Genomic DNA, 14566 nt, shown 5'->3' with positions numbered 1-14566 from the left:
CTTCTTCCATTTCTCCAATGCTGCTTGGCTGGCCCCCTGTTTCCAAGCCAAGAGATTCAGAGAACAGAAGTAGAGACGGCTCCTGTCCTGGGCTCTCTGACTGCCTGGCCAATTTGGCAGGTGGTGAAGAGACAGATGGCTGCTCTCCAGTGCTCTGTGCCTGAGAGGATGTGGCACTAACTGAAGTCGATGCCGAGGCGTTAGCTGCCATCCACCCGACAACGGCTTCAATTTGGTCTTCACGCAGCAGCGGTGCACGGCGCTCTCCGACAAAGCTGCGCATGAAGGACTGTTCCCTGCTGAAACTGAGTGACGACGAGTCACCGGCGCCCGCAGCAGGCACAGAATCACCACGTCCTCTCCCTGCTCCTCTCCCTGCTCCGCGCCCACGCCCACGTGCCTTACTCCCTGCCCTCTTCATCTTGGTTGACAGATAAAGATAAGCAGAAAAGTACTAAGGCCTTAGTGTGCTTATTCCTGTAATGCTCCTCCTAACAGGTGTAAGAAACACTAATGTTGTAAATTGTGGACTAAACTTTATTATTTTTCAAATGTGGCCTACACAAGTGTAAGTTGTGTTTGGTGAACTTAACCTTTTTTTTGGTGCAGATCGGGCTACAGAGCTAGTTTAAATCACACGGAGACCGTGCAGACAGCCGTAAACGGCGCTGCAAGGCCAAGAAACCCTCCTCTAGGTTATCCTATATAGTGTTTTTCCACTATTTAGCTGGATACAAGTGGAAAGACACTAATAGGAATTTTTTTTTTCAAATTTTAAACTGGCTGCACTATTTGAAAAAAAGGAAATTGTTTTTCAAGGTATGAGGCAGTAACGCACCCTGAGCTGAATCCAACCGGCTATGGCTGCACACAGACTACAGGGCGAGCTGGGCTCACACGGAGACCGTGCAGACAGCCGTAAACGGCGCTGCAAGGCCAAAAAACCCTCCTCTAGGTTATCCTATATAGTGTTTTTCCACTATTTAGCTGGATACGAGTGGAAAGACACTAATAGGAATTTTTTTTTTCAAATTTTAAACAGGCTGCACTATTTGAAAAAAAGGAAAATTTTTCTCAAGGTATGAGCCAGTAACGAACCCTGAGCTGAATCCAACCGGCTATGGCTGCACACAGACTACAGGGCGAGCTGGGCTCACACGGAGACCGTGCAGACAGCCGTAAACGGCGCTGCAAGGCCAAAAAACCCTCCTCTAGGTTATCCTATATAGTGTTTTTCCACTATTTAGCTGGATACGAGTGGAAAGACACTAATAGGAATTTTTTTTTTCAAATTTTAAACAGGCTGCACTATTTGAAAAAAAGGAAAATTTTTCTCAAGGTATGAGCCAGTAACGAACCCTGAGCTGAATCCAACCGGCTATGGCTGCACACAGACTACAGGGCGAGCTGGGCTCACACGGAGACCGTGCAGACAGCCGTAAACGGCGCTGCAAGGCCAAAAAACCCTCCTCTAGGTTATCCTATATAGTGTTTTTCCACTATTTAGCTGGATACGAGTGGAAAGACACTAATAGGAATTTTTTTTTTCAAATTTTAAACAGGCTGCACTATTTGAAAAAAAGGAAAATTTTTCTCAAGGTATGAGCCAGTAACGAACCCTGAGCTGAATCCAACCGGCTATGGCTGCACACAGACTACAGGGCGAGCTGGGCTCACACGGAGACCGTGCAGACAGCCGTAAACGGCGCTGCAAGGCCCAAAAACCCCCCTCTAGGTTATCCTATGTAGTGTTTTTCCACAATAGAGCTGGAGACTGGTGGAAAAACACTAATAGGAAATTTGAGAAAAAATGTGCAGCAGGCTGCACTAAGAGCAAAAAAGAACAACTGTGTGAGGCAGTGTGAACCCCCCCTGAGCTGAATACAACCGGGTATATGGCTGCACACAGACTACAGAGTGAGCTGCACACACACACACACAGAGACCTTGCAGAACGCTGTTAAAACAGCGCTGCAAGGCAAGAGCAAGGTGAACAGTGAAGAACACACAGCGTTTTGCTAAATTAGCCTTTGGAAAGGAAAATAAAGCAATTAGCTAGCTCAACTGGCCCTCAGTTAGAACACAGCGTCCTGTCCCTAACTGAAATCACAGCAGAGTGAGCGCAAAATGGCGGCAGCGCTTTTTTATAGTGCAGAGTGACATCATTTCAGCAGCCAATCCAAGCCTTGCCAGTACTTACATGCCCACCATGCTAAACAGGATGTGCCCACACTTTCATTCATTCCTCATTGGCTGCTGCGTTCAATTTGAATTCTGGGAACTTCCGATTCCGGTATCCGATACGCGGGAAGTATCGGAATTCAGTATCGGAATTCCGATACCGCAAATATCGGCCGATACCCGATACTTGCGGTATCGGAATGCTCAACACTACCCTACACTCTACACTCTATACCCTACACTCTACACCCTACACTCTATACACTACACTATAATCCCTACACTCTACACTCTATACCCTACACTCTATACCCTACACTCTATACCCTACACTCTACACTCTCTACCCTACACTCTCTACCCTACACTCTATACCCTACACTCTATACCCTACACTCTACACTCTATACCCTACACTCTACACTCTATACCCTACACTCTATGCCCTACACTCTATACCCTACACTCTACACTCGATGCCCTACACTCTACACTCTATACCCTACACTCTATACCCTACACTCTATACCCTACACTCTACACTCTATACCCTACACTCTATACCCTACACTCTATGCCCTACACTCTATACCCTACACTCTATACCCTACACTCTATCCCCTACACTCTACACTCTATACCCTACACTCTATACCCTACACTCTATACCCTACACTCTACACTCTATACCCTACACTCTATACCCTACACTCTACACTCTATACCCTACACTCTATACCCTACACTCTATGCCCTACACTCTATACCCTACACTCTATTCCCTACACTCTATACCCTACACTCTATACCCTACACTCTATACCCTACACTCTACACTCTATACCCTACACTCTATACCCTACACTCTATACCCTACACTCTGCACTCTATACCCTACACTCTATACCCTACACTCTATACCCTACACTCTACACTCTATACCCTACACTTTATACCCTACACTCTATGCCCTACACTCTATACCCTACACTCTATACCCTACACTCTATACCCTACACTCTACACTCTATACCCTACACTCTATACCCTACACTCTATACCCTACACTCTACACTCTATACCCTACACTCTATGCCCTACACTCTATACCCTACACTCTATACCCTACACTCTACACTCTATACCCTACACTCTATACCCTACACTCTATGCCCTACACTCTACACTCTATTCCCTACACTCTATACCCTACACTCTATACCCTACACTCTATACCCTACACTCTATACCCTACACTCTACACCCTACACTCTATACCCTACACTCTATACCATACACTCTATACCCTACACTCTACACTCTATGCCCTACACTCTACACCCTACACTCTATACCCTACACTCTAATCCCTACACTCTACACTCTATACCCTACACTCTATACCCTACACTCTATACCCTACACTCTACACTCTCTACCCTACACTCTCTACCCTACACTCTATACCCTACACTCTATACCCTACACTCTACACTCTGTACCCTACACTCTACACTCTATACCCTACACTCTATACCCTACACTCTATACCCTACACTCTACACTCTATACCCTACACTCTATACCCTACACTCTATGCCCAACACTCTATACCCTACACTCTATACCCTACACTCTATACCCTACACTCAACACTCTATACCCTACACTCTATACCCTACACTCTATACCCTACACTCTACACTCTATACCCTACACTCTATACCCTACACTCTATACCCTACACTCTATACCCTACACTCTACACTCTATACCCTACACTCTATACCCTACACTCTATACCCTATACTCTACACTCTATACCCTACACTCTATACCCTACACTCTATGCCCTACACTCTATACCCTACACACTATACCCTACACTCTACACCCTACACTCTATACCCTACACTCTATACCCTACACTCTACACTCTATACCCTACACTCTATACCCTACACTCTATACCCTACACTCTGCACTCTATACCCTACACTCTATACCCTACACTCTATACCCTACACTCTACACTCTATACCCTACACTTTATACCCTACACTCTATGCCCTACACTCTATACCCTACACTCTATACCCTACACTCTATACCCTACACTCTACACTCTATACCCTACACTCTATACCCTACACTCTATACCCTACACTCTACACTCTATACCCTACACTCTATACCCTACACTCTATGCCCTACACAATATACCCTACACTCTATACCCTACACTCTATACCCTACACTCTACACTCTATACCCTACACTCTATACCCTACACTCTATACCCTACACTCTACACTCTATTCCCTACACTCTATACCCTACACTCTATACCCTAGACTCTATACCCTACACTCTACACCCTACACTCTATACCCTACACTCTATACCATACACTCTATACCCTACACTCTACACTCTATGCCCTACACTCTACACCCTACACTCTATACCCTACACTCTAATCCCTACACTCTACACTCTATACCCTACACTCTATACCCTACACTCTATACCCTACACTCTACACTCTCTACCCTACACTCTCTACCCTACACTCTATACCCTACACTCTATACCCTACACTCTACACTCTATACCCTACACTCTACACTCTATACCCTACACTCTATACCCTACACTCTATACCCTACACTCTACACTCTATACCCTACACTCTATACCCTACACTCTATGCCCTACACTCTATACCCTACACTCTATACCCTACACTCTATACCCTACACTCTACACTCTATACCCTACACTCTATACCCTACACTCTATACCCTACACTCTACACTCTATACCCTACACTCTATACCCTACACTCTATACCCTACACTCTACACTCTATACCCTACACTCTATACCCTACACTCTATGCCCCACACTCTATACCCTACACTCTATACCCTACACTCTATACCCTACACTCTACACTCTATACCCTACACTCTATACCCTACACTCTATACCCTACACTCTACACTCTATACCCTACACTCTATACCCTACACTCTATGCCCTACACTCTATACCCTACACTCTATACCCTACACTCTATACCCTACACTCTACACTCTATACCCTACACTCTATACCATACACTCTATACCCTACACTCTAATCCCTACACTCTACACTCTATACCCTAGACTCTATACCCTACACTCTACACTCTATACCTTACACTCTACACTCTATTCCCTACACTCTATACCCTACACTCTATACCCTACACTCTATACCCTACACTCTATACCCAACACTCTACACCCTACACTCTATACCCTACACTCTATACCATACACTCTATACCCTACACTCTACACTCTATACCCTACACTCTACACTCTATACCCTACACTCTATACCCTACACTCTATACCCTTCACTCTATACCCTACACTCTACACTCTATACCCTGCACTCTACACTCTATACCCTACACTTTATACCCTACACTCTATACCCTACACTCTATACCCTACACTCTATACCCTACACACTACACTCTATACCCTACACTCTATACCCTACACTCTACACCCTACACTCTATACCCTACACTCTATGAACTACACTCTATACCCTACACTCTATACCCTACACTTTACACTCTATACCCTACACTCTATACCCTACACTCTACACTCTATACCCTACACTCTATACCCTACACTCTATACCCTACACTCTATACCCTACACTCTATACCCTAAACTCTATACCATACACTCTACACTCTATTCCCTACACTCTATACCCCACACTCTACACTCTATACCCTACACTCTATACCCTACACTCTAATCCCTACACTCTACACTCTATACCCTACACTCTATACCCTACACTCTATACCCTACACTCTACACTCTATACCCTACACTCTATATCCTACACTCTACACTCTATACCATACACTCTATACCCTACACTCTATACCCTACACTCTATACCCTACACTCTACACCCTACACTCTATACACTACACTCTATACCCTACACTCTATACCCTACACGCTATACCCTACACTCTACACCCTACACTCTATACCCTACACTCTATACCATACACTCTATACCCTACACTCTACACTCTATACCCTACACTCTACATCCTACACTCTATACCCTACACTCTAATCCCAACACTCTACACTCTATACCCTACACTCTATACCCTACACTCTATACCCTACACTCTACACTCTCTACCCTACACTCTATACCCTACACTCTATAACATACACTCTATACCCTACACTCTATACCCTACACTCTATACCATACACTCTACACTCTATACCCTACACTCTATACCATACACTCTACACCATACACTCTATAGCATACACTCTATACCCTACACTCTACACTCTATACCCTACACTCTATACCCTACACTCTACACCCTGCACTCTATACCCTACACTCTATACCCTACACTCTATACCCTACACTCTATACCCTACACTCTACACTCTATACCCTACACTCTATAGCCTACACTCTACAATCTATACCCTACACTCTATACCCTACACTCTATACCCTACAGTCTATACCCTACACTCTATACCCTACACACTACACTCTCTACCTTACACTCTACACTCTATTCCCTACACTCTGTACCCTACACTCTATACCCTACACTCTATACCCTACACTCTACACCCTACACTCTATACCCTACACTCTATACCATACACTCTATACCCTACACTCTACACTCTATACCCTACACTCTACACCCTACACTCTATACCCTACACTCTAATCCCTACACTCTACTCTCTATACCCTACACTCTATACCCTACACTCTACACTCTATACCTTACACTCTACACTCTATTCCCTACACTCTATACCCTTCACTCTATACCCTACACTCTATACCCTACACTCTATACCCTACACTCTACACTCTATACCCTACACTCTACACTCTATACCCTACACTCTATACCCTACACTCTACACTCTCTACCCTACACTCTATACCCTGCACTCTATACCCTACACTCTATACCCTACACTCTACACTCTATACCCTACACTCTACACTCTATACCCTACACTCTATACCCTACACTCTATACCCTACACTCTATACCCTACACTCTATACCCTACACTCTACACGCTATACCCTACACTCTACACTCTATACCCTACACTCTACACTCTATACCCTACACTCTATACCCTACACTCTATACCCTACACTCTATACCCTACACTCTACACTCTATGCCCTACACTCTACACTCTATACCTTACACTCTACACTCTATTCCCTACACTCTATACCCTACACTCTATACCCTACACTCTATACCCTACACTCTATACCCCACACTCTATACCCTACACTCTATACCATACACTCTATACCCTACACTCTACACTCTATACCCTACACTCTACACCCTACACTCTATACACTACACTCTAATCCCTACACTCTACACTCTATACCCTACACTCTATACCCTACACTCTATACCCTACACTCTACACTCTCTACCCTACACTCTCTACCCTACACTCTATACCCTACACTCTATACCCTACACTCTACACTCTATACCCTACACTCTATACCCTACACTCTATACCCTACACTCTATACCCTACACTCTACACTCTATGCCCTACACTCTACACTCTATACCCTACACTCTACACTCTATACCCTACACTCTACACTCTATACCCTACACTCTATACCCTACACTCTATACCCTACACTCTATACCCTACACTCTACACTCTATGCCCTACACTCTACACTCTATACCTTACACTCTACACTCTATTCCCTGCACTCTATACCCTACACTCTATACCCTACACTCTATACCCTACACTCTACACCCCACACTCTATACCCTACACTATATACCATACACTCTATACCCTACACTCTACACTCTATACACTACACTCTACACCCTACACTCTACACCATACACTCTATAGCATACACTCTATACCCTACACTCTACACTCTATACCCTACACTCTATACCCTACACTCTATACCCTACACTCTACACTCTCTACCCTACACTCTATACCCTACACTCTATAACATACACTCTATACCCTACACTCTATACCCTACACTCTATACCATACACTCTACACCATACACTCTATAGCATACACTCTATACCCTACACTCTACACTCTATACCCTACACTCTATACCCTACACTCTACACCCTGCACTCTATACCCTACACACTATACCCTACACTCTACACTCTATACCCTACACTCTATACCCTACACTCTATACCCTACACTCTATACCCTACACTCTACACTCTATACCCTACACTCTATAGCCTACACTCTACAATCTATACCCTACACTCTATACCCTACACTCTATACCCTACAGTCTATACCCTACACTCTATACCCTACACTCTACACTCTATACCTTACACTCTACACTCTATTCCCTACACTCTATTCCCTACACTCTATACCCTACACTCTATACCATACACTCTATACCCTACACTCTACACTCTATACCCTACACTCTACACCCTACACTCTATACACTACACTCTAATCCCTACACTCTACACTCTATACCCTACACTCTATACCCTACACTCTACACTCTCTACCCTACACTCTCTACCCTACACTCTATACCCTACACTCTATACCCTACACTCTACACTCTATACCCTACACTCTATACCCTACACTCTATACCCTACACTCTATACCCTACACTCTACACTCTATGCCCTACACTCTACACTCTATACCCTACACTCTACACTCTATACCCTACACTCTACACTCTATACCCTACACTCTATACCCTACACTCTATACCCTACACTCTATACCCTACACTCTACACTCTATGCCCTACACTCTACACTCTATACCTTACACTCTACACTCTATTCCCTACACTCTATACCCTACACTCTATACCCTACACTCTATACCCTACACTCTACACCCCACACTCTATACCCTACACTCTATACCATACACTCTATACCCTACACTCTACACTCTATACACTACACTCTACACCCTACACTCTACACCATACACTCTATAGCATACACTCTATACCCTACACTCTACACTCTATACCCTACACTCTATACCCTACACTCTATACCCTACACTCTAATCCCTACACTCTACACTCTATACCCTAGACTCTATACCCTACACTCTACACTCTATACCTTACACTCTACACTCTATTCCCTACACTCTATACCCTACACTCTATACCCTACACTCTATACCCTACACTCTATACCCAACACTCTACACCCTACACTCTATACCCTACACTCTATACCATACACTCTATACCCTACACTCCACACTCTATACCCTACACTCTACACTCTATACCCTACACTCTATACCCTACACTCTATACCCTACACTCTATACCCTACACTCTACACTCTATACCCTGCACTCTACACTCTATACCCTACACTTTATACCCTACACTCTATACCCTACACTCTATACCATACACTCTATACCCTACACTCCACACTCTATACCCTACACTCTACACTCTATACCCTACACTCTATACCCTACACTCTATACCCTACACTCTATACCCTACACTCTACACTCTATACCCTGCACTCTACACTCTATACCCTACACTTTATACCCTACACTCTATACCCTACACTCTATACCCTACACTCTATACCCTACACACTACACTCTATACCCTACACTCTATACCCTACACTCTACACCCTACACTCTATACCCTACACTCTATGAACTACACTCTATACCCTACACTCTATACCCTACACTTTACACTCTATACCCTACACTCTATACCCTACACTCTATACCCTACACTCTACACCCTACACTCTATACCCTACACTCTATACCCTACACTCTATACCCTACACTCTATACCCTAAACTCTATACCATACACTCTACACTCTATTCCCTACACTCTATACCCCACACTCTACACTCTATACCCTACACTCTATACCCTACACTCTAATCCCTACACTCTACACTCTATACCCTACACTCTATACCCTACACTCTATACCCTACACTCTACACTCTATACCCTACACTCTATATCCTACACTCTACACTCTATACCATACACTCTATACCCTACACTCTATACCCTACACTCTATACCCTACACTCTACACCCTACACTCTATACACTACACTCTATACCCTACACTCTATACCCTACACGCTATACCCTACACTCTACACCCTACACTCTATACCCTACACTCTATACCATACACTCTATACCCTACACTCTACACTCTATACCCTACACTCTAAATCCTACACTCTATACCCTACACTCTAATCCCAACACTCTACACCCTATACCCTACACTCTATACCCTACACTCTATACCCTACACTCTACACTCTCTACCCTACACTCTATACCCTACACTCTATAACATACACTCTATACCCTACACTCTATACCCTACACTCTATACCATACACTCTACACTCTATACCCTACACTCTATACCATACACTCTACACCATACACTCTATAGCATACACTCTATACCCTACACTCTACACTCTATACCCTACACTCTATACCCTACACTCTACACCCTGCACTCTATACCCTACACTCTATACCCTACACTCTATACCCTACACTCTATACCCTACACTCTACACTCTATACCCTACACTCTATAGCCTACACTCTACAATCTATACCCTACACTCTATACCCTACACTCTATACCCTACAGTCTATACCCTACACTCTATACCCTACACACTACACTCTCTACCTTACACTCTACACTCTATTCCCTACACTCTATACCCTACACTCTATACCCTACACTCTATACCCTACACTCTACACCCTACACTCTATACCCTACACTCTATACCCTACACTCTATACCCTACACTCTATACCCTACACTCTACACTCTATACCCTACACTCTATAGCCTACACTCTACAATCTATACCCTACACTCTATACCCTACACTCTATACCCTACAGTCTATACCCTACACTCTATACCCTACACACTACACTCTCTACCTTACACTCTACACTCTATTCCCTACACTCTATACCCTACACTCTATACCCTACACTCTATACCCTACACTCTACACCCTACACTCTATACCCTACACTCTATACCATACACTCTATACCCTACACTCTACACTCTATACCCTACACTCTACACCCTACACTCTATACCCTACACTCTAATCCCTACACTCTACTCTCTATACCCTACACTCTATACCCTAAACTCTATACCATACACTCTACACTCTATTCCCTACACTCTATACCCCACACTCTACACTCTATACCCTACACTCTATACCCTACACTCTAATCCCTACACTCTACACTCTATACCCTACACTCTATACCCTACACTCTATACCCTACACTCTACACTCTATACCCTACACTCTATATCCTACACTCTACACTCTATACCATACACTCTATACCCTACACTCTATACCCTACACTCTATACCCTACACTCTACACCCTACACTCTATACACTACACTCTATACCCTACACTCTATACCCTACACGCTATACCCTACACTCTACACCCTACACTCTATACCCTACACTCTATACCATACACTCTATACCCTACACTCTACACTCTATACCCTACACTCTACATCCTACACTCTATACCCTACACTCTAATCCCAACACTCTACACTCTATACCCTACACTCTATACCCTACACTCTATACCCTACACTCTACACTCTCTACCCTACACTCTATACCCTACACTCTATAACATACACTCTATACCCTACACTCTATACCCTACACTCTATACCATACACTCTACACTCTATACCCTACACTCTATACCATACACTCTACACCATACACTCTATAGCATACACTCTATACCCTACACTCTACACTCTATACCATACACTCTATACCCTACACTCTACACCCTGCACTCTATACCCTACACTCTATACCCTACACTCTATACCCTACACTCTATACCCTACACTCTACACTCTATACCCTACACTCTATAGCCTACACTCTACAATCTATACCCTACACTCTATACCCTACACTCTATACCCTACAGTTTATACCCTACACTCTATACCCTACACACTACACTCTCTACCTTACACTCTACACTCTATTCCCTACACTCTATACCCTACACTCTATACCCTACACTCTATACCCTACACTCTACACCCTACACTCTATACCCTACACTCTATACCATACACTCTATACCCTACACTCTACACTCTATACCCTACACTCTACACCCTACACTCTATACCCTACACTCTAATCCCTACACTCTACTCTCTATACCCTACACTCTATACCCTACACTCTACACTCTATACCTTACACTCTACACTCTATTCCCTACACTCTATACCCTTCACTCTATACCCTACACTCTATACCCTACACTCTATACCCTACACTCTACAACCTACACTCTATACCCTACACTCTATACCATACACTCTATACCCTACACTCTACACTCTATACCCTATACTCTACACTCTATACCCTACACTCTATACCCTACACTCTACACTCTCTACCCTACACTCTATACCCTGCACTCTATACCCTACACTCTATACCCTACACTCTACACTCTATACCCTACACTCTACACTCTATACCCTACACTCTATACCCTACACTCTATACCCTACACTCTATACCCTATACTCTATACCCTACACTCTACACTCTATACCCTACACTCTACACTCTATACCCTACACTCTACACTCTATACTCTACACTCTATACCCTACACTCTATACCCTACACTCTATACCCTACACTCTACACTCTATGCCCTACACTCTACACTCTATACCTTACACTCTACACTCTATTCCCTACACTCTATACCCTACACTCTATACCCTACACTCTATACCCTACACTCTACACCCCACACTCTATACCCTACACTCTATACCATACACTCTATACCCTACACTCTACACTCTATACCCTACACTCTACACCCTACACTCTATACACTACACTCTAATCCCTACACTCTACACTCTATACCCTACACTCTATACCCTACACTCTATACCCTACACTCTACACTCTCTACCCTACACTCTCTACCCTACACTCTATACCCTACACTCTATACCCTACACTCTACACTCTATACCCTACACTCTATACCCTACACTCTATACCCTACACTCTATACCCTACACTCTACACTCTATGCCCTACACTCTACACTCTATACCCTACACTCTACACTCTATACCCTACACTCTACACTCTATACCCTACACTCTATACCCTACACTCTATACCCTACACTCTATACCCTACACTCTACACTCTATGCCCTACACTCTACACTCTATACCTTACACTCTACACTCTATTCCCTACACTCTATACCCTACACTCTATACCCTACACTCTATACCCTACACTCTACACCCCACACTCTATACCCTACACTCTATACCATACACTCTATACCCTACACTCTACACTCTATACACTACACTCTACACCCTACACTCTACACCATACACTCTATAGCATACACTCTATACCCTACACTCTACACTCTATACCCTACACTCTATACCCTACACTCTATACCCTACACTCTACACTCTCTACCCTACACTCTATACCCTACACTCTATAACATACACTCTATACCCTACACTCTATACCCTACACTCTATACCATACACTCTACACCATACACTCTATAGCATACACTCTATACCCTACACTCTACACTCTATACCCTACACTCTATACCCTACACTCTACACCCTGCACTCTATACCCTACACACTATACCCTACACTCTACACTCTATACCCTACACTCTATACCCTACACTCTATACCCTACACTCTACACTCTATACCCTACACTCTATAGCCTACACTCTACAATCTATACCCTACACTCTATACCCTACACTCTATACCCTACAGTCTATACCCTACACTCTATACCCTACACTCTACACTCTATACCTTACACTCTACACTCTATTCCCTACACTCTATTCCCTACACTCTATACCCTACACTCTATACCATACACTCTATACCCTACACTCTACACTCTATACCCTACACTCTACACCCTACACTCTATACACTACACTCTAATCCCTACACTCTACACTCTATACCCTACACTCTATACCCTACACTCTATACCCTACACTCTACACTCTCTACCCTACACTCTCTACCCTACACTCTACACTCTAT

The sequence above is a fragment of the Ranitomeya imitator genome, chromosome 6 (assembly GCF_032444005.1).
Source record: "Ranitomeya imitator isolate aRanImi1 chromosome 6, aRanImi1.pri, whole genome shotgun sequence".
Taxonomy (NCBI): Eukaryota; Metazoa; Chordata; class Amphibia; order Anura; family Dendrobatidae; genus Ranitomeya; species Ranitomeya imitator.
The sequence above is the reverse complement of the archived record's forward strand: the minus strand, read 5'-3'. Positions refer to the sequence as shown.